Genomic DNA, 22,062 nt, shown 5'->3' with positions numbered 1-22,062 from the left:
ATCTTTTTCATATTTAGAGAGTTTGAAAAAGGAATGAAAAAATAAAAATTCATCGTGTCCATTTTTGTAATTTGTCTGTTGAACCAGGAAAGGTAGAAAATAATATTTGAGAGAACTTCTTGACCATATCGACCAAGGTGTACCCTTTTCGTAAATATTCAATCTTAGCTCAAAAAAGGGGTAAACGTATACTGAGGTGACGTCAATTCATTTAATTTAATGAGTTCGAAAAGACAAGTACTTGACAATCTTTTCATATTTTTGGAGTCTTAAAAGAGCTGAAAGAGGACTCCTTCTTGAGGAACGAGTGGTATAAAAGGATAGCAACTGGTTCCAGTAATGATGGAACTGCTCAAAACATGTAATGGTCAAGAGGCTAGCTAATAAGACCACTCATCACAGATGTTCCTCAGGTAAGGGTAAAATAACCAAGTGAAATCATATGATCGGCCAAAGCGATGGTGATGATGGAATGAAGAAACCAAGGCTCATTTGGAAAACAATCGGCTGATAAAAATGGCAATCACAATATGTAAAGTGGGAATGGTTTCATTTTTTTTCACAAGCTAGAAACATGGGAAAAAACAATGTTTGGATTTGGTTTCATTTTTTCACAAGCTTGAAACAAAGATAAACTATGCTTGAATTTGGTTTCATTTTTACACAATCTTGAAACAAAGATAAACTATGCTTGGGTTTCATTTCATTTTTACATAAGCTTGAAACAATGATAAACTATGCTTGGGTTTGGTTTCATTTTTACACAAGCTTGAAACAAAGATAAACTATGCTTGAGATAAGTCTACATGCCCCCAACATAATGACTCAATTCAAGGTACATGCCTCCTAAGCTTCATTTCATTGACCTAAGTAGACTACAGGTTACTAACAGGTGGATGGTATGAAGGATTACTTACGAGATCAAGTGAAAGACTCGACTTGGATTTTACGAGATCTAATCAAGGACTTGAATTGGAAGGAGATTGGTTTCATTTTTTAGTGAGCCTGACACAGGAAAAAAACCATGCTCATGGAGACCTATTTCATTTTTAATGAGGTTGACATAGTAAAAGAACTATCCTCACAGCCCTTGTTTCATTTTTTAAAAAGCTTGACACAAGACAAAGAACTTTGCTCCAACACCTTGTCTCATTTTTTAATGAGCTTGACACAAGAAAAGGAACTCTACTCCAACACCTTGTTTCATTTTTTAACGAGATTGACACAAGTAAAGGAACTATGCTCATAGCCCTTGTTTCATTTTTCAATCTGCTTCAAACACCTTGTTTACTTTTTTAATGAGCTTGACACAAGACAAGGAAATCTGCTCCATATCCCTTGTTTCATTTTTTAAGGAGCTTGACATAGGACAGGGATCTCTACTCCATGGTCCTTGTTTCATTTTTTAACGAGCTTGACACAAGACAAGGAAATTTTGTCCATCTCTTTGATCACAGACCAAAGGAGGCCATGACTTCCAATAGGCTGTCATTAAAGGGGAGAGAAACACTCTAGAAGGGATACATGTCCAGGGATCCAAATGAAAAATTGGGCTCCAATTCCCCCAGCACATGGTGTACTACATCACCTACTATATCATCATTAGATGCGATCATGGAACAGGTGGCCACGTAATTAATCTATTGGGAGGCTGATACTGCTTACATATGAGAAACATTTAGAGATGATGGTTAATCGGGAGCTGATTTAAGACCAATGAATGTAAGCTGATCAATGATCACAATGCTTCCTTCATGTAGGAAACACATCACTCAAAAAAGAGAAGAAACAAGAGCTCCAATGACATAAACAAAGTCACGACCAAGGAGTAGATTAAAATGCAGCGGGCCTTCGACAACCATGACATCTATATAGAGAGGATTTCCTCCCAAAGTAATAGATAACTTAGGAAGGATCCCTAATGAATGATTGGTTCCTCTATTAAAAGACAACATATTATGGGTGACGGAGACAAGTTGAGGAGAACCTAAAGCTTGCCAAGAAGTTGCGGATAGAATACTAACAAATGTGCCCTCTTCTATGACTATGCTAGGTACAGACATATGGTAAGCCTGTACTTTAATCTGGAAAGGCACATAAGATGGAAGTCGATATCTTGTCAGTCAACTCAAATCAAAATAAGTGACCAAACTATTCAGAGGGGTTGTCATAGGAATGTGAGAGTTGCCTCCTTGCTTTATGGGAACAAGAGAACTTCTCTCATGTACCTTGTGAACGGGACGATTTCCCTCCAGTGCATTCGAAACTAAAGAAACTAGAAGAACTTGAGCGGTATGAGGTTCACTCTCTACCAGAAATGTATGGTTTAACTAAAGGTGGAACCAAGTCTACCAATTTCTCAACCAATTATTGGTCAAGAATGAACTCATGAGACTCACTTTCAGAGAGAGTGGAGTTGACCAAGGATGACTTTTGATCAATCACTGGATCAACTAGTGAAGGATCAAGGGAAATATTTCAATACCCAATCGGAAGACAAGGTTGAGAAACTGTAAGGTTTTCCAACCCTTTGGAAGCTTCTTCCATAAGAGGACAAGATGAATGGGATTATTACCTTCACACAACTTACAAGGAAATTTGACTTTTCCCTTTTCCCCATGAGCTTTACTATTACTAGTTAAAGGTTTATCACTAGCATGATCACCAAAGGTTGATGACAAAGGTCGATGTGAACCTATGGACCACACTTCTAAGACCCTGAGAATGCTAGGACAATTCCGAAGAAGGTTGTCACCCTTACATAACATTCAAGGGAAGTTTACTTTCCGAGGTTGCTTGGAAAATTTTCCTACATCAGTGGCATCCGTAGCAATGACTGCTTGGTTTCCCCCTTGCTTATTTTTCTTCTTCTTATTCGTTATCCTCTTCTTCTTCTTAGCTTCCTGGTTACTAGAATTTAGACTTTCACCAGGCGAAGAGAAAGAACGAGGTGAAGAGATAGGCAAAGAAGGGTAGGGGTCAAATTTAGGATCAACATGAGGTTGATGTTGTTTAGGTGGAGGAGAACTTGGTTGAAATCAATTTGGACACTTGGAACCACCGAGGTTGAAAATAACCAAACTAGCAGACCAATGGTCAATCCAAGAAGGGACAATGTTGGCATATACGAAGCACCAGTATTTCCGAAAGAAGGGAAAGGATGAGGATTCCCGTCAGAGAGATTTCCTTGACAGGTAGACTAAGGAAAGGTTACCATTGGTACCAACCTAAGATCTACTGAGGAGTATTTCCACAGGAAGCATGTTGTTCTATGGTCAATTAATTTTAGAATGTGAAACAAAAGCTTGGCCTTTTCATGTTTGAAGAGTCAAGAAAAGGATGAAAAGGTGACTCTAGTTGCTTTCATAAGTTTAGTGAGTTTAAAAGGATAGGTGATCGATGATCTTTTAAAATTTAAGGAGTCATGAAAGATCGAAATGACTACTGAGGATACTCTAGGCAAAAGGAGTACCAAGTAACTGTGAACTGTAATATACACCTCAGCATATAAATTTACCAAGGACTTGATGTACGTGCATGAAATCTCCTGGAATGTTGTGTTCAGTGTATCATGTTCACAAGGCAGCAGACTCAGCTTCCTATGGATAAAGGTTTGCAACCTATGAGGGTCTCCCCTTATATACTTGACAATATGGGGAGCACAAGTCCATGATAGTGCTATCTAATGCAAAAGCAAACAACAACTACTAAGTTTAAAAGACACTGGAACACGTCTCTATCCTATACCACTAAGTATGAATGTTAATGTTTCAAATTACCTTTAGATTAATTGATAGATTTTAAATTTGATCATGAAATTACGTTTCGATTTCAAGGCCTTAACGATGTTACCTAAACATCTAAGTTGCAACAATATGAGAAAAATAAAACTTTCATTTCTATGAAAGCTAGACTAACCAAGGGAAGAAATTTCACTCAATAATGCATCATGCAAAATTCCTTCCACTAAATTTTACTTTCATCTTCCAAACGCAATGCAAAAAGTAAAAAATATTTTCACCTTCCACTATCCTAAATGCAACTTTTCGAAAGCAAAATTATTTTGACTTTACAAAGATGCACTTATGTGAGTTATGATTTTCTTTTTGTTTTGAATGATTTGATGCGACTAATACAATTTTTAGCTTTCAATTATCAAAAAATACGATCTATTCCCAATGATCAATCTCAAAAAATAACTTTTCAATGCAACTAATCTAATTCATTTTCACGAAAAGTAAATTTCTAAATACAAGCTAAAACAGATGCAAAATGATGTTTTCAATGATTTCTACAGAAAACAACACTCAATCAATCAGAAAAACAAACATCTCAATGACACCAACAAAAAGAAAACGATGACCAATTGACCAAAAACCCTAGAACTTAGTCAAATTTCACTTTTAAACCAATGAGATAAATTTTTCAAATTAATCAAGGCAATCAATAAAAAAACCGACAAATCCAAGCATGCAAGATGGGAAAAGAACTTAGGGGCCAAGACACACTGGATTCTTAGGAAGAAACCTAAAAAGGTCTCACATTCAAGGATCATCACTACTTTAAATACCCAAAGTTGTGATTATCGCTAGTTTTCATAGGCAAACCCATGATGGGATCACTAGCTTTTATAGAAAAAGTAGTGACGATTTCAGTGGGACCAAATAATGAAGAAATTTTTTTTCATCGTGATTGTAAAGGTAAAAACCATGATGCCATCATGACTGTTAAGGCTAAACCCACGATGGGCAACAAATATGGGAAAAAATAAAAAATATTCCAAGAAACAATCCAGAATTAGCACTCTAAGGCAGTAATTAGTGATGGTATAAGCCCAGACTAATGCAGACAAGCTGAAAAATCAACCGTTGGTCAAACTAGTCAAAAGATCAGGGTGAAGGATTGGATGCAAAGGATCATCGGCTTCCCAGTAGAGTCGCCATTTTCTTTACAAGATTAATCCTATTTTGACAAAGATGATCCCTCTAGCCCAATGAGTGGGTCTAGTAACTGAAGTGACAATCAACTAGACACCTTCCTCGGTTACAATTGAAAAGAAGAACGAAGGAGATGGCCTACCTCGTTCTGATGCTATTTTGATTTCCTTTGTTGAGGACCCTAAACCACTTGTTTCACGGGATTGTTCCTATTTCTCTCATTGTTTATGCACCTGCACAATTGATTAAGACACAACAAGGCATGCCAAAAAAAATAGAAAATCCAATAACAACCTACTTAACTGATCAAGGAATGTCAAGCTAAATGATACATGAAAATATACATTTTGGGAAGATGAACTAACAATTGTGTATTACTAGAAAGTAAAGGGAAGCTTACAACCAAATCCTTGATGTTGATAAGATCTCCTTGAGTGGTAATCCAAGTCAAAGCCAAGAACTCTCCAAGCACTCCTTCTCCAAGTCAAATGAATAGCCTCTAGGCACAATCTTAGCATAAGGGTGGAAATAGACATAGACCAACCAGCCTCTAACCTGACCAACCATTTGCGAATGGGAGAGGCTGAATATATAGGTTGGGAAAGGGAGTTAGGACCTCTCTAAAGATAGGATTAGGCCCTCATCTTAAGGAGGTAGATCATATGGATAAGATCAAGAGGCCAATTTGGGATAATTTGACCTCATCTACACTGAACAACCTCCAACTCGCCACTCTGGAAGCTTCTAGATCATGACGATTCTCATCCTCTTTGGGAAATTTCCTTTTTGGGATCATCGTAGGTATATAAGTAAACAGAGTGATGCCATCGCGGGTTTGAAATAGTGAAACATGAGACCATTTCGTTTTTTAGCCTCATAAGAGCGATGATCCTCAAATTAGGGTTTAAGAGCTAGTTCTTTAGGGGAATCTCAAGGTATTTTCCAATCAATATCTTAGGGAGGATTTGAACTACATATCGGAATGAGTACACTACATAATGGTCATGTTTTGGGAACTTTGGGGTATGTCACAAGGAAGTGTAGGAGGTGTGACAAAATATTTTGTAATAGAGCCCCAACTAAAGACCCGACCTTATTAGGTGAAAGTGGAACCAAAAATTTCATATTTTTTTTCTTTGCATGTGAAGCTATATAGACTAAAAATGAAGTCTCATCTCCATTATTGGAGGTTGAAATTTTTTATTTCTTTTAAACTTTTAGTGGAGGCCCAAATCTCTAGTCCAAGTTTTTCTTAAGAGAGTCATCTTGAACTTCCTCATCTTCTACTTCTTGAATTTCCATATCTACAAATTCATTATTAGATGATTTTTTTTCAAATATGATTGGTGTCGTTTATCTAGATATTGTTGATTTTATTTTTTAGCATCAGGAGGTATTCTCGTATGCCAAAATGGCCTTCTATGTTGGCCGAATAAAATATTAAATATTAAATATGAAAAATAAAATTATTATTTTTTATGTTCACATAGGCCCCAAAAGACAAGTTCGACCCACCATATGAATGGGTGTGACCCTTGGCCAAAAGACATCTTGCTTGACCACTATAAATATCAACTTGACCTCCTCATCTGGAAACATTCACAATACAACAACATCTCTCTATTTCTTGTCCATACGTGTGAAGTCAAAAAAATAATAAGACCAAAGTTTGACCAAGATCTGAAGCTACCATTGACCAAAATAGACTGAATCTATTATGTGCTTTTTGACTGAGAAGAATGTTCAAATAAGGAATTACTTAGAGGGGGTGAATTAGTAATAATGGGGTTATTTAAAATTTAAGTGCAAACCTTAAATTATTTTCACTATTATCAGTTATTTGAGAGAGAATTCATACTATAATAAACATCAATGGCAAGATAATACATTCACATACATCAACTAAACAACACACACATATTGACACATGTATTTTTACATGGAAACCCAGAGGGAGAAAACCACTAATCTCTTTGTTAGTATGATGTAATTTAAGCACCCACTTAATTACATCATGTTTTTTGTGAGAATTCACTCATAGGAGGCCACAACTCCCTTAAAATAGAAAGATACAACTTCCTAAGATGCCCCAACCTCTTATGCATGCAGGCCACTACCTTCTCTAGCCATAGTTCTACTTTTCATACAATTTTCAAACTGAAAACAAAGTCTATTTCACTTACACATAAATATAAATTTGATGTAATGCAGTACCAACTCCTTTCCTACAACTTTGCAGTTCTCCTTTGAACATCCTCCCTGTTGCTCAACTAGCTCTAGTCACTACCCTATGTTTCACTGTATCTTTGTTACATACTTGTACACTCACAACATTTCACACTTCAACTCACACAAATTCTACATTCACACACCTTGCTTAATTTTTCTCTATTATTGTGTTCCTCTGCAGTACTAGGAACAATTTTATCTCTACATTCATCCACACTACGTGATTATAATCAACACATGGCTTCCAATACTGCAGTTACTTCTATTTTCAGACACGACAACTAAGTTATATACTAAGAATGGGCTTCCGATTTTTTTTTGTGATGACAATTAAGTCTCAGTCAAAATTCTAAATCAAAGAGCTCCTCCATTAATATCTTCCTGTACTCATAACATGGTTCTCATTCATTTCTCTTTAAGGAACATAGGGCTAGAGGAGAACAATACAACCCTTTATCATTTTCATTTAATTTATCATATCTTGAAATGAAGCTCAGCGATGGCCAACTCTATTGCACAACATGTTGCATTAAATTTCTCTTGTGCGTTGTGCTTCCTCACTACCTTGAACGAGAGCTTTCAACAACTACATTGACTTATATTCTCAATTCACAACTTCCAACCAGTTCCTCCAAAGCCTAAAGGGTTTCCATTAGTAGTGTTGCTAATTCTGTTAATGTCGACCTTTAGCTCCTTTTGTTACCGCCTTTTCCTATTTTCCCACCATGGAACTAGGTTCTGTTACCACTGGCTCAAGCCGTTAGGGAGTTATCCTATTTAAGGTATTCAAGAGCTTATTTCCCTTTGTCAAATACTTTCTGTAATTGGTTTCATTTCTACGCAAAATGACCAAGACCAGGTGCTAAGGCTGGAGCTCCCAAACCGAGTGCTTTTATCTTTTCCCTTTGTCATTCTATCGCACCTTGGTCTTATTTCTATGCCAAATCACTAAGGGTAAGGAATTAGCCCCTATCCCTTTATATCCTTGAGAATTAATCATGTGCCTCTTTATGCAATTGTTGGGGTCATGTCGCTGGGTCGACATGTCCCATGGGGACCGCTCAGCCTCATTCTCATTTTTTTTCACTCTCCCACAACGATTCATGTGATTCGTTAGTGTCTAGATGCTTTATCTTCTAGTGCATTTTTATGCAACCAACTCACAAAATAGAATAAAATATAGATAAACAACTTCAAAATTAGCCTCTTCGAGGGGGCAACCTCCTTTACATTACACAAATGAACAATTTTTGCATAATACAAATAACAAGAGCTCTTTTCTATATATAGGAGTCTAAGGGGTCACAAAATAGTCAAAGCCGACATAACATTAATAATATAAGGGCACAACAATAACAATAGTGGGCTTCTATGGGGCACAATAATAACAATATGGGTATCACATGGGCAAAACAATAAAAAAGGGGGATACAATGACCATAATAACAAGGGAATACACTTGTATTATAGGAACCTAACATGCCCCTCTCCTTCGAAAAAGTGTTGTCCTCAACACTTGAGTAGTTCTGGATGCTTCTATATAAAATTCACATCCTCCCATGTGGAATCTTCAGTAGGTTCAATTTCTTCCACTTAATGAGATACTCTAAAATTGATGGATTTCATAGCTGTCAAGTTCTTGTTTTTGTGACTACTTCAGGTTCCAATATGATTTTTTCTTCCTCGTCAAGTTCTAGAAATATTGTTTGAACGGGGAGCTTTTCACCTATAACATTCTTTAAGCATGAAACATTGACTACTGGGTGCACTCAGGAAGCTATAGGAATCTCCAATTTGTATGCCATAGTACCAATCTTTTGCAGCACCTTGTACGGACCATAATACTTGGGTGATAATTTTTATCCTTCGTAGCTTCCATGAGGGATATTTATTTGTATGATTGTAGTCATAGAAATACTTAGTCACCTACATCAAAACTTATTTCACTATGATGTTGATATGCCTGTTGTTTCATTCTATTCTGCGCCAAAGTGAGGTTATCCTTGAAGAGTATGAGAACTTGTTGTTGATGCTTGATGCGATATCCCATTGCTAAACCATAGAATTTTGTCTTAAATATGATGTTATGGATGTTGGATGATATCCATAAAGTGCCATAAATGGGGTCATTTTTTCTGTAGTATGGAAGGGAGTGTTATGCCACCATCCAGCCAAAGGCAACTAGTTGACCCATTTTGTCTGTTTATCAGATACAAAGCAACAAAGATATCCTTCCAAACGTTTGTTCACTATCTCAGTTTTCCCATCAGATTGAGGATGCTAAGATGAGCTATGATCTAACTGAGTACCCAAACAAAAAAATAATTATGTCCAAAAATTTCTCGTGAAAATGGGATCTTTGTCACTTACAATAAACTTTGGGTTTCCATGTAGCTTTTGAATTGTTTCCATAAATGCAGTAGCAACTGTACTAGGTTTAAAGGGATGAGATAATGCACAAAAATGTGCATACTTGGTAAGTCTATTAGTTACCACCTTGATGACACTCTTTCCTTTGGACTTGGGTAAACCTGTGATAAAATCCATTGAAACCTCCTCCAAACGTTTACTTGGAATGGATAAAGGTTGTAATAGAATAGGGGTCTTAATTATTTCAACTTCTTTTTATTGGAAAACCAAACATTCTGCCACAAACGTTTGAATATCAAATTTAAGGCCACCCCAAAAATATTCCTTCTTAACACTGTGGTAAGTTTTTAAAAATCTTGAGTGCCCTATATTTGAGTTGGGAATTATTACAGAGGTATAAGCGATCTTTGTACCATAACGAATCATTTTTCTAGCTAAATGTATCAGATGTACTGGGGTCTTTTTCTAATTTTTGAATGAGTTCCCACACTTCTTCATCATTCTTCCATTCATCTCTTTCTTCATTTATCCAATCTGGTTGGATAATAGAAATGTCACAAAGAGATGCTTCCACATCCTCATCCTTTCTTGAGAGTGCATATGCAACAACATTTTTCTTCCCTTTTTTGTAGATTATTTCAAATTCATAACCCAATATCTTTGTGACCCATTTTTTCTTCTCTTCTAAAGATAATATTTTCTCTAAAAATTATTTAAGACTCATGATCTGTTTTTACCTTGAAGTGTCTTCCTATTAGGTAAGGTCGTCATTTCTTAAGTGCATGTAGTATTGCCAACATTTCCTTCTCATAAACAGCTTTGTGTAAATAATTTCCTTTGATTTGAAAACTTTTGAAAGCAATGGGTATTTTTTCTTGCATTAAAACAACACCAATTCCATTTCCTAAGGCATCACATTCCACAATAAAGGTTCTTGTGAAGTTTGGTGTAGCTAAGACCGGTGCTTGGCACATTGCCTCTTTAAGATGTTCAAAGGCTTTCATTGCTTCTGGAGTCCAAGAAAATGCATCTTTCTTCAGTAATGTTGTTATAGGTGCTACTATTCTCCCATGATTCTTAACAAAAATTCGATAATACCCTGTCAACCCAAGAAATCCTCGCAGATGCTTTATGGATGTGGGGATTTTCCATTCCTTAATGACTTCAATTTTTCTAGGGTCTACCTTAACACCTTCATGAGATACAATCTGACCCAAATATTCCACCTCTTGTACTCCAAGGAAACATTTGGAGGTTTTTTCATATAATTGTTTCTCCTCCAATAGTTTGAGCACTCTGTCAATATGTTGAATATGATCCTGCCAAGACTTTTTGTAGATTAGTATATCATCAAAAAATACTAACACCAATTTTCGAAGGGTTTGAAAATGGAATTTATCAAACCTTAAAATGTAGAAGGTGCATTGGTAAGGCCAAAAGGCATGACCAAAAATTCATAATGACCCTCATGAGTTCTAAATGTTGTTTTTGAAATGTCTTCAGTCTTCATTCTGATTTGATGATATCCTGAACGAAGATCCAACTTGGTGAAGTAAATTGCTCTATGCAATTCATCCAATAATTCATAAATGACAAGAATGGGAAATTTATCTTAAATAGTGAGCTTGTTGAGATCCCTATAATCCAGAAACATGTGCCATTATCCATCCTTATTTTGCGCCAATACTACTGGAGTAGAGAAAAAACTTTTGACTAGGTTGAATTATACTAGCCTCTAGCATTTCTTCAACCATACGTCCAATTTTTCGCTTTTGGTCATAAGGATATCTGTAAGGCCTGATGTTTAGAAGAAAACTTCCTGGAATCAAACGAATAGCATGATTATGATCACAAATAGGTGGGAGGTCTTTGGGAGTCTCGAATACCATGGAATTATTGTCCAAGACTTTTTGGAGATCTAGAGAAATAGATGATTTTGACGTGGGAACCTCTAGCGAACATAATTGTGAAATTATGCCACATTGTTCTTTCTTGAGAAGCTTTGTCATTCCATTAGAGCTTATTATCTTTCCAGTTTTCCATGTGATACCCCTTAATTCAACATCCTTTCCTTCTAATTTTTTTTTCAAGAAAAGTTCTTGAAAATTAAAAGCTATCGTACCTAAAGATTGTAGCCATTGGACTCCTAGTACAACATTAGCACCCCCTATTGGAATGGAAAGAATTGTACTATTCAAAACATATTCTCCCATGGATAGCTTTATATTATGCCACTTTCTAGAGAAATTTATGGTTCTTCCATTTGCAACCATCACTTGACACTCTGGTGTTGGATATATGAATAAATTCAGTTCCTTCACTATCTTACAATGAATAAAATTATGGATACTGCCCGAATCAATTAAGACTATTACCTTTTTCTTCTTGATATGTCCTTCTATCTTGATAGTTTGATAAGTGGTTATTTTGGCCAATGCATTACAAGATATGGTATTGGTCAGTTTCATTTCTTATTTTTCTAGGCTTTGTTTCTGGTGTGTATCCTCCTCTTTTGATGTTCCTTGTTCCTTTTCTTGTTCCTCTTCACAATCTATGTAAAATAATTTCTTCTCAGCAAACTTATGACCTTTAGTGTATTTTATATCACAATTGTAACAAAACCCTTTTGAAATCTTTTCTTCCAATTTTTGTGGTGCCATCCTTGTCAGATGTGGAAGTCTAGGAGAAACAACACTTCCATCTTTATAGTTGTGATTGGTAGGCTTCCTTGTTGCCATAATTTTTATTTCAATTTTTCTTGCCAACCTAAATGCCTTCTCCAATGAATCAAGTTCCCAAAGGGGAACCTCATGTTGGATGTTATCTTTTAATGTCCCTATGAACGCATCAATACTATGCTCATCTGGAATATATTTTACCCTTATATTCAATTTTTGGAAGTCCTCAATGTGCTCCACCGTTGAACCTTTTTATTTGAGATTTATTAATTGGCTAAAAAAGGTGTTGCATTTTGTATCCTCATAATGTGCTATCATTTCTTCTGTAAAAATTTGCCAAGTGACAATTTTTTTAATGAGAGAAAATCCATCGATACCATACAAACTGATTGGGCTCTAAATATAAAGTCGCAATACGTACCTTTTGTGTGTTTTGCACATTATGGAAATATTGCTCCATCTATAGTATACATGTTATGGGATCCTTGCCATCAAACTTCCTCATATCAATATTTGGAAAATGGTGGGTCTTCAATCCAACCTTAGAGTCTATGAAATCATGATTGACATTTCTTTTGTTCTCATAGTGAGTTTCCTCTACTATCTTTTCACCATTAGAGAGAATTTCTTGTAGCAACTTTGTTGAACCTCCTTTCAAACCTTCCATGTATTTCTTCAAATTTTCAATGTTTACTTCTAAACGATCCATATTAGCTTCCAACCATTCTTTAAACCATGCATCTTAGCTTCCATGCCTTTCTTTAAACCATCCATCGCAGCTTCTGCTACTTTTTGTGAGAGTGAAATTTGTTGCAGTTGGTCTCATAATTTTGATATATCACATTTCATTTCTTCCTCTTCTTCATGAGTCATGCTAGATCTTTCAGGTTGCTTACTAGGTGTTTCCATTTTCTTTCTTCAGGGCATCAATTAATGATAATTATGCTTCACTATGTCCTTTGAATTCCTTCAAACTAATTTTTCAAACCAAACTTATTCAAATTTTTAAAAAGACTACACACTTGTTTTGGCTTTGTAGGAGCTCGATATTGAATATGTTGTATCTTTGTAATTTTGTATCTTCAAGGTCTAAAATTTTGTCTTGTGGTATCCCTTTGAATCCTTGTTCCAAACCTGCAAGTCTTATCAAGATGGTATTCTCCAAGAAAACGTTATTCCAAATCTCCCACAATGACCTGATTATAGACTCGTTCAGTAGATCAATGTTGTACGAAGTTCCACGTGTGATCATTTCATCCCTTGGACCTGAAACCAATACACCGAAAACTAAACTCCATCCTCTTTCTGTAACTATTTACGAAATTCCAATATGATGCTCAGAGAGAAAGTTATGACGATTTTTCTGAGGTCACCTATTTGAGATATAATTAGGGAGCTTGCAACAACCCTAACTTCCTTCGATCATATCTACGAAAATATACAGAGACAAAAACTGAAATTCATATCCGAGGTTCATCAATATTTAGGCTCAAATAGGTTTTATTTTTATCTTTTGAAACATTGTAGAAAAAAATTATAGCGACAATTCCACGATGACCTATTTGAAGCAACGAAACCCTATAATCCAAAGCTTTGATACCAATTGTTATGCAACCAACTCACAAAATAGAAGAAAAGATAGATGAAAAACTTCAGAATCAACCTTTTCGAGGTGGAAAACTCCTTTACATTACACAAATGAACAATTCTTGCATGATACAAATGACAAGTCCTCCTTTCTATATATAGGAGTCTAAGGGGACACAATATAGTCAAAGCCGTCATAACAGTAATAATGTAAGGGCACAACAATAACAATAGTGGGCTTCTATGGGGCACAATAATAACAATATGGGTACAACATGGAATAAACAATAACAATAAGGGGATAAAACAACAATAATAATAAGGGAATACACTAGTATTATAGGGACCTAACACACATATTATAAATTGTTTAACGGAGCAATGGAAAAAATAAAATATTTCGAAAAAACAAATACATAAATGCATAAAAAAAAGAGACACAGATATACGTGGTTCACCAAACTTGTGCTACGTCCATGGAAAAACAACTAGTCCTCCCTTTTTGTTGTAGTAGCTGCAACACCCTCCAAAATTTTGGCCTGCATCTAAATTTCGGAGCCTTCCTTGGTTTTTCCAATTGATGGTTGCAAACACTCAGGCCCATCCCATGAACTCTTATCAAGTCTTTACACCCTTTTTTCTTGATCAACCACTGGTCATCTTTTGACATGTTGATTGCTATGTCATTCTTGCGAGTTTTTTCTGGCTTATTTTTGTGTGCATGAGTTTTTTTAGCTTTGTCGACATCAGTTTCACTCACACACAAAGGTGTAAACATTGTCGCGAAAGTGTCATCAGAATCATTCGAAGACTTATCTCAATTGTCTCTCTTAACCTTTGAGTCAGCCTCAATAAGCACATGTTTGTCTTGTTGGTTTGAGGTGTCTCGTCGTTGAGTAGTGCTAAGTGTGTGATCACAATGTCATGAATGCACACGTTCACTTTCTTTCAAAATTAGTCATTTTTCCTAAAAATCTATCGATCGGACAACCGTCCTTCAACTGGACCCCAATCACAGTGACCTTGCACTGCTGCCGAGAACTACGCAGAGCTTGAGATTTTCCTCTAAGTAGCCTTCACTGCACAATTTATGAAATGAGCTAGCTGACTGTCTCCCAGAACAACGTAAAATTTGTCCCAAAACCCAATCCATTCTGTGCTTCTTGCAATATTACCAATCAATCCTCCCCCTGGTCAACCGAAAAAGTTGACTTGAGCTGTGACCCAGGGCTGCATTGATCTCCAAAATTACGCAGAACTTTTCAATCATTCCTACCTTGCAATGCCTATAGAAAATGTGTAGACATGTGGGATAGGCATGTGCTTCCTTTCACTTCCTTGTCCCAGGAAATTGCATAGATCTAAGAGGAAGGCCCCCTGCTAGCCTACTCTGATCTCCCTTAGAAGCTTGTGTAGTTTTGACTGTCACTTTTGTTGGCATTATGAGATAAGTGTTGTCCTTGATGGCAAACCACACTGATGACAAATCATAGTGCAGAAGGTCAGCAGCAAGGAATTGATGATCAGACTATAAGAAGAAGAGAAAGTTCATACACGCAGGTTCGTTAAGCCCAAGTCGCGTGTACACGCAGGTTGGCTTCCGCAAAAGCGCGTGTATGTGGAAAAGTACCTTTGGTCCATGGCGGTTAGTTCTTGGAAGTTGTGCCTATGGTTTCGGACCATTGTGTCTCGACGGGCGTGTCGATCCCTAGTTTTGAAGTTGATGGTATTGGATTTCTATGGTTTTGGCTCTTGGTATTGAACAAGGCCTAAGGCTATATAAGGAGAAGGAAATCATTAGGCAAGTGGATCTGAAATGTCTTGAATATCTGATGAAGCATTAGATCCAGTATGCAGGGTTATGGGTTGATGATGCATTGCTTGATCTGAGCTAAGGAGAGATCTCACCGGTTGATGGAGAACAAGATCTAAGGAGAGATCGGGATCAAATGGTTTGAAATGAACTATCTTTATGATGCTTATTCTAGATCTACATACTGACGCATGTATTGTTCTATAAGTGTTATGAGTATTACTGATGTCTGGTACAGCTGCAAGTTAAGATAAATTATTTTTAGATCTGTACGCAGGTTGTCTTTGGAAAAAGCGCGTATACACGCGGGTTTGATTCATCAAAGTAGCGTATACATTGTAAAGCTTGATATTTGAAGTTGCAGATGGATCTGATGATTATTACAGAGTTCTGTGTCTGCTCTGTGTTCTGGTGACTGTTGTTAACAGGGTTTCAGTGATTCAGGGTTTGATGATTGTTTTGAGCTTCAATGATAGTTATGGGTCCAGTATGAAATTGGATGAGAAGTGGCCTTTCAGATTATGTGTTGTGCTTCAGTGTATCCAGTCTGAAAATTGATGAAACGTGGTACCTGAAGGTGAGAAGATTGTAGGCAAGCACCTACGTACTAGTATCTAAGCTAGTACAAAAGCTAAGGGAGATCTTTGGAGCATTGTAGCAGGTAGTAGCCTGCGTACTAGTAAATGGATCGGCAGTACAAGAGCAAAGTGGGTTGTAGCTCCCGTACTGGTATAAGACTGCACCAGTACAAACATTGTAAAAGGATTTTCTTATTAAGAAGAAGATTGAGATGACTTGCAGCAGGTGGTTTTCACCCACATTGGGTTTCCACCTTATATCTTTGTGTTCATGTGTGTGGCTCTTGTGTGATGTTCTGTTCTGTTATTCTGCACCTGGTTACTGTTAATATGCTTAATAATGATCTGATGTATTTACTGAAGACTAAGCTAACTGAATCATAAGATTTCTGGATATACGCAAGTTTCTTTAGACACAGTAGCGTGTACACGCGGGTTCACTTAACTAAAGTAGCGTATATGTTTCTGAGCATTGAAAAAGTTTTATAGTTCTGATAATACTGATTCACCCCCCCCCCCCCCTCTCAGTATTATTTCCAACAATTGGTATCAGAGCAGGTCCTTTGGTAGAAGCTTGATCGCTTGAAGGAGATCCGTGGAACAATGGGAAAGAAGCTTAAGAAGAAAGCTCATAAGAAGAAGAAGACATCTCAGAAGGACTATGACAGTGGGAGAGTCGATTGGGGATTAGGTATAAGAAGCTCTTCAGATTCAGAATCAGATTCAGAATCATTATCAGGTATGAATGTGTTATCCTCTGATGTTCCTGCTATATTTCCTTGTGAAAGTGATGGAAGTGATAGTGAAACTACTGAACATGCTTTTATGGGTGAGCAAGAAAAGTGTCAAATAGAGGCAATGTTTAGAAGGCTTGCAGACAAAGTTAAAGATCAACAAGATCTATTGAACAAAAGGGAATGTGCTTTCAAAGAAGAAGTTACCAAACTAAAGGCCCAACTAGAAGAAGGAAACAAGGTAAGAAAGCTTCTCAAGGACAAGGAAGACCAATGTCAAAAATTGCAGCATGAAGTGACATCATTAAGAAAAGAAGTCAATGAAAGAAGCACAACCATCAAGAAACTCAAAGATAGATCCAGCTACTATGAAAATCTTGAAGCTACAATCCCCTCACTAAAAGGAGATCTTGAAGAATCAAAGAAGCAGAATACAGATCTACTCCAAGCTATTGCAAAACAAGAAAACGAAGTCACCAGCTTAAAATCTCAACTAGAATGTGCCTTCCGAGTTCGTCAAATGCAGCAGGATCTGAATGAAGAACAAGAAAAGGAGATTCTCAAACTAAGGCATCAGTTGGAAGAAGGAAGGAAAGATGGAGAAGACATGAAGAAGCAATGTCTAGAAAAGGAGGAACAACTTCAAGTTGAGGTAAATATCTTGAAAGGTAAAATAGAAGAAAAGGATAAGCTTTTACGATTTCAAGATAGTTCTAAAGTCTTGGATGATATTCTTAGTAGTCAAAGGTCTCCTGCTATCAAGACTGGTCTTGGTTTCCATGAATCTGTTGAAGGTGAATCTAGTTCACAAGGTGAGGCAAGGAACTCTAAAGAGAAATCTAAAATGATCAACAAGGAGATGAAAGGTCAACCCCATCAACAATCAAGGAAAGAGACTCCTCAAAGAAAATCTTTTACTCCTCCTATGAATAATGTTGAATGTTATGTATGTCATAATCTTGGACATGTTGCAGCTAGATGTAGAAGAAGAAGGGTTCAAGACCATCATGCAGAAAGATCATCACACTCAAGGTACTTTAATGGATATTGCTTTGCTTGCAATATGTTTGGTCACAAAGCTGCTAATTGCTACAGGAGGAATATGAAACATGTAAGATGTTATGCATGTAACAAGCTTGGACATATAGCAAAGGAATGCAGGAACAAAAGATGGACATCACACCAAAAGGAGAAAACCTCATCACACTTGAAGATATGGAGGAAGAAGGAAGTACAGTCAGCACAATGTACTGAGACACAGCACAGCACAGACATATCAGACTCAGGGGGAGCTGAAAGTGTAAAACTTCAGTGTTCTGAATCTCATACGCAAGTTTCTTAAAGGGAAGTCGCGTATATACGCGAGTTAGACACTGCAAAGTCGCGTATATGTCAGTCTGAGGAAAAGCAGTGGGAACAGGATCAGAAAAAGGATCTGATATGATTCAGTCTATTATTTGCTCTATTGGTTAATAGCTAAAGTCTGCTGAGGATGTGTGGAAATGTTTTGTTATGATGTCTAGAAGTATTTTGATCCTAACTTGAGGATGATGATGTTTTGATGCTTATTGCTGATATACGCATGATCAGATCTAACAGATGGCACTGGTTGAGGGGGAGCATATGCCTTTGGTAATTCATTGTTGGCATTATGGTAAATAATCTTTGGTGATGATTCTTATATGGCTAAATGATATATCTTGCTATGATGTGGTTGTGAGTTGTCTATGATAAACTCTCATATGATTCTTGAAGTTACATAGAAGATGTTCAGATCAGATTTATGGTTGACTCTTTGATGATGCATATATAGTGCTTACATGGTGATCTTCATAAGGACAAGGAGAAGTACAAAGCTTGAATACACATCTTCCTCACTTGATATACTGTTGTTGTCATATGCATAAAGATCATACAGTTATGATGCAGGCACTCTTGTGGATAAGGATTGTTGCTGTTGATGATATCAAGAAGTTTTGTCAAATGAGCTTGAGCTCAAGATACATAGTGCTGATACATGGATGACTACTCAAAGTTGCTTTGTTGGAGACATGGTGATGAGTTCATATGATGATAAGTTGATACTTACATATGTTGATTGATGCAGATGTTCCCAAGTAATGATACTTGGATCATGAAGGTCTTGACGTTGATGTAATGGCTATGGTGGTTTCACATGTAATGTGAATGATTTCATGATGATGTTTAAAAGAAGAAGTTGACATCTATGTTCAGACATACCTTGCTGCAGGACATTTACAGGTTATTGATATGAAAATGGTTGTACGCGAGTTTCATAAGGCCTATCCGCGTATATACGCTTGTTTATGTGGATGCAGATGCGTATATGGAATTTTGAAGGAAATTAGCAGGGACAGATGTTGGTTGCAGAAAGTCTGATATGGGTCTGACAGAGATCATCTGGCACAGGTTCAGGGGGAGCAGATAATCTTCCAATGATGCATTGTTGGCATTATCTTAAAGCTTTTGGTTCTAGTTCACATTTGGTGTTGATTTCAGGAGGAACAAAGGCGAAAGGAGAATAGAAGGATCTCTTGGTTGCTGATCTGAATGGTGATTATCAGATGCTGCTGGTGACTTTCATAAGTCTTGGTCTAGTTATTTCGTCTCTATGTCATATATCTCTTTTGTGGTATCTCTTTCATGGTGTCAAGGTCATGTAACGGCTTATTTTGGTTTCCCCACTATGCCTGGGATGATTGATGCAATGTGATTGGTTGTCATATGTAAAATTTTGATGTATTCCCACTTGGCTGGGTGGATGAGTCAATTTTTGTATATCCTCACTTAGTTGAGAGATGGATGTATGTATGAGTCCTAAGTGATAGGAAGGTCCTTTATGATGTATAGAGTCATGTTCTTCTTGAAGAACATCTTTTGTAGACCTTGCTTACAGTCAGGGAGAGCATCATCAGCACACTTCAGCAAGAACAGAGATTCAACATGTACTCAGAGGGAGCATGGACATATTGGTACACCTTGGCATATACAAAGGGGGAGATTATTCAGAGATTTCAGCAGGTACTCAGGGGGAGTATGGACAGTGGAATGATTCAGCAAAGGAAGAGAATATCTTGGTCCACCCTTTGCCCTTGATGTGAAAGGGGGAGAGTGATTTGGTGTTGTTGCCATCAAGTCCAAAGGGGGAGATTGTTGGCATTATGATGCATGTGTTGTACTTGATGGCAACCCTCTCATAGAAGAATATCTCACTTATGTATAACTGGATGAATCTTCAGAAGAGATATCAGATGTGACTGATGGAGGACAGCTCAAAGGAATCAGATGATAGTTCTAAGTGTGACAAGTTAGCTTTGCCATGAATATCTCACTTATGTATAACTGGATGAATCTTCAGAAGAGATATCAGATGTGACTGATGGACGACAGCTCAAAGGAATCAGATGATAGCTCTAAGTGTGACAAGTTAGCTTTGCCATCAAGTCCAAAGGGGGAGATTGTTGGCATTATGAGATAAGTGTTGTCCTTGATGGCAAACCACACTGATGACAAATCATAGTGCAGAAGGTCAGCAGCAAAGAATTGATGATCAGACTATAAGAAGAAGAGAAAGTTCATACACGCAGGTTAGTTAAGCCCAAGTCGCGTGTACACGCAGGTTGGCTTCAGCAAAAGCGCGTGTATGTGGAAAAGTACCTTTGGTCCATGGTGGTTAGTTCTTGGAAGTTGTGCCTATGGTTTCGGACCATTGTGTCTCGACGGGCGTGTCGATCCCTAGTTTTGAAGTTGATGGTATTGGATTTCTATGGTTTTGGCTCTTGGTATTGAACAAGGCCTAAGGCTATATAAGGAGAAGGAAATCATTAGGCAAGTGGATCTGAAATGTCTTGAATATCTGATGAAGCATTAGATCCAGTATGCAGGGTTATGGGTTGATGATGCATTGCTTGATCTGAGCTAAGGAGAGATCTCACCGGTTGATGGAGAACAAGATCTAAGGAGAGATCGGGATCAAATGGTTTGAAATGAACTATCTTTATGATGCTTATTCTAGATCTACATACTGACGCATGTATTGTTCTATAAGTGTTATGAGTATTACTGATGTCTGGTACAGCTGCAAGTTAAGATAAATTATTTTTAGATCTGTACGCGGGTTGTCTTTGGAAAAAGCGCGTATACACGCGGGTTTGATTCATCGAAGTAGCGTATACATTGTAAAGCTTGATATTTGAAGTTGCAGATGGATCTGATGATTATTACAGAGTTCTGTGTCTGCTCTGTGTTCTGGTGACTGTTGTTAACAGGGTTTCAGTGATTCAGGGTTTGATGATTGTTTTGAGCTTCAATGATAGTTATGGGTCCAGTATGAAATTGGATGAGAAGTGGCCTTTCAGATTATGTGTTGTGCTTCAGTGTATCCAGTCTGAAAATTGATGAAACGTGGTACCTGAAGGTGAGAAGATTGTAGGCAAGCACCTACGTACTAGTATCTAAGCTAGTACAAAAGCTAAGGGAGATCTTTGGAGCATTGTAGCAGGTAGTAGCCTGCGTACTAGTAAATGGATCGGCTAGTACAAGAGCAAAGGGGGTTGTAGCTCCCGTACTGGTATAAGACTGCACCAGTACAAACATTGTAAAAGGATTTTCTTATTAAGAAGAAGATTGAGATGACTTGCAGCAGGTGGTTTTCACCCACATTGGGTTTCCACCTTATATCTTTGTGTTCATGTGTGTGGCTCTTGTGTGATGTTCTGTTCTGTTATTCTGCACCTGGTTACTATTAATATGCTTAATAATGATCTGATGTATTTACTGAAGACTAAGCTAACTGAATCATAAGATTTCTGGATATACGCAAGTTTCTTTAGACACAGTAGCGTGTACACGCGGGTTCACTTAACTAAAGTAGCGTATATGTTTCTGAGCATTGAAAAAGTTTTATAGTTCTGATAATACTAATTCACCCCCCCCCTCTCAGTATTATTTCCAACAACTTTCCCTTCTGCCTTGCTCTGCATTCAGCCCAAAAAACTCGCAGTTATGTCTGGGAGCCTCTGCTGCCTATCCCAAACTATCTCCCATAATTTTGCAGTCTTGACCAGCAACTCCTGTAGCCTGATCTTATCCTCCTGGTAACTGCACAATTCTATC

The sequence above is a fragment of the Pinus tabuliformis genome, chromosome 2_1, assembly GCF_031772625.1.
Source record: "Pinus tabuliformis cultivar Carrire ecotype Pingquan chromosome 2_1, CPIR1, whole genome shotgun sequence".
NCBI classification, from domain to species: Eukaryota; Viridiplantae; Streptophyta; class Pinopsida; order Pinales; family Pinaceae; genus Pinus; species Pinus tabuliformis.
This window is presented reverse-complemented; position numbering follows the sequence as displayed.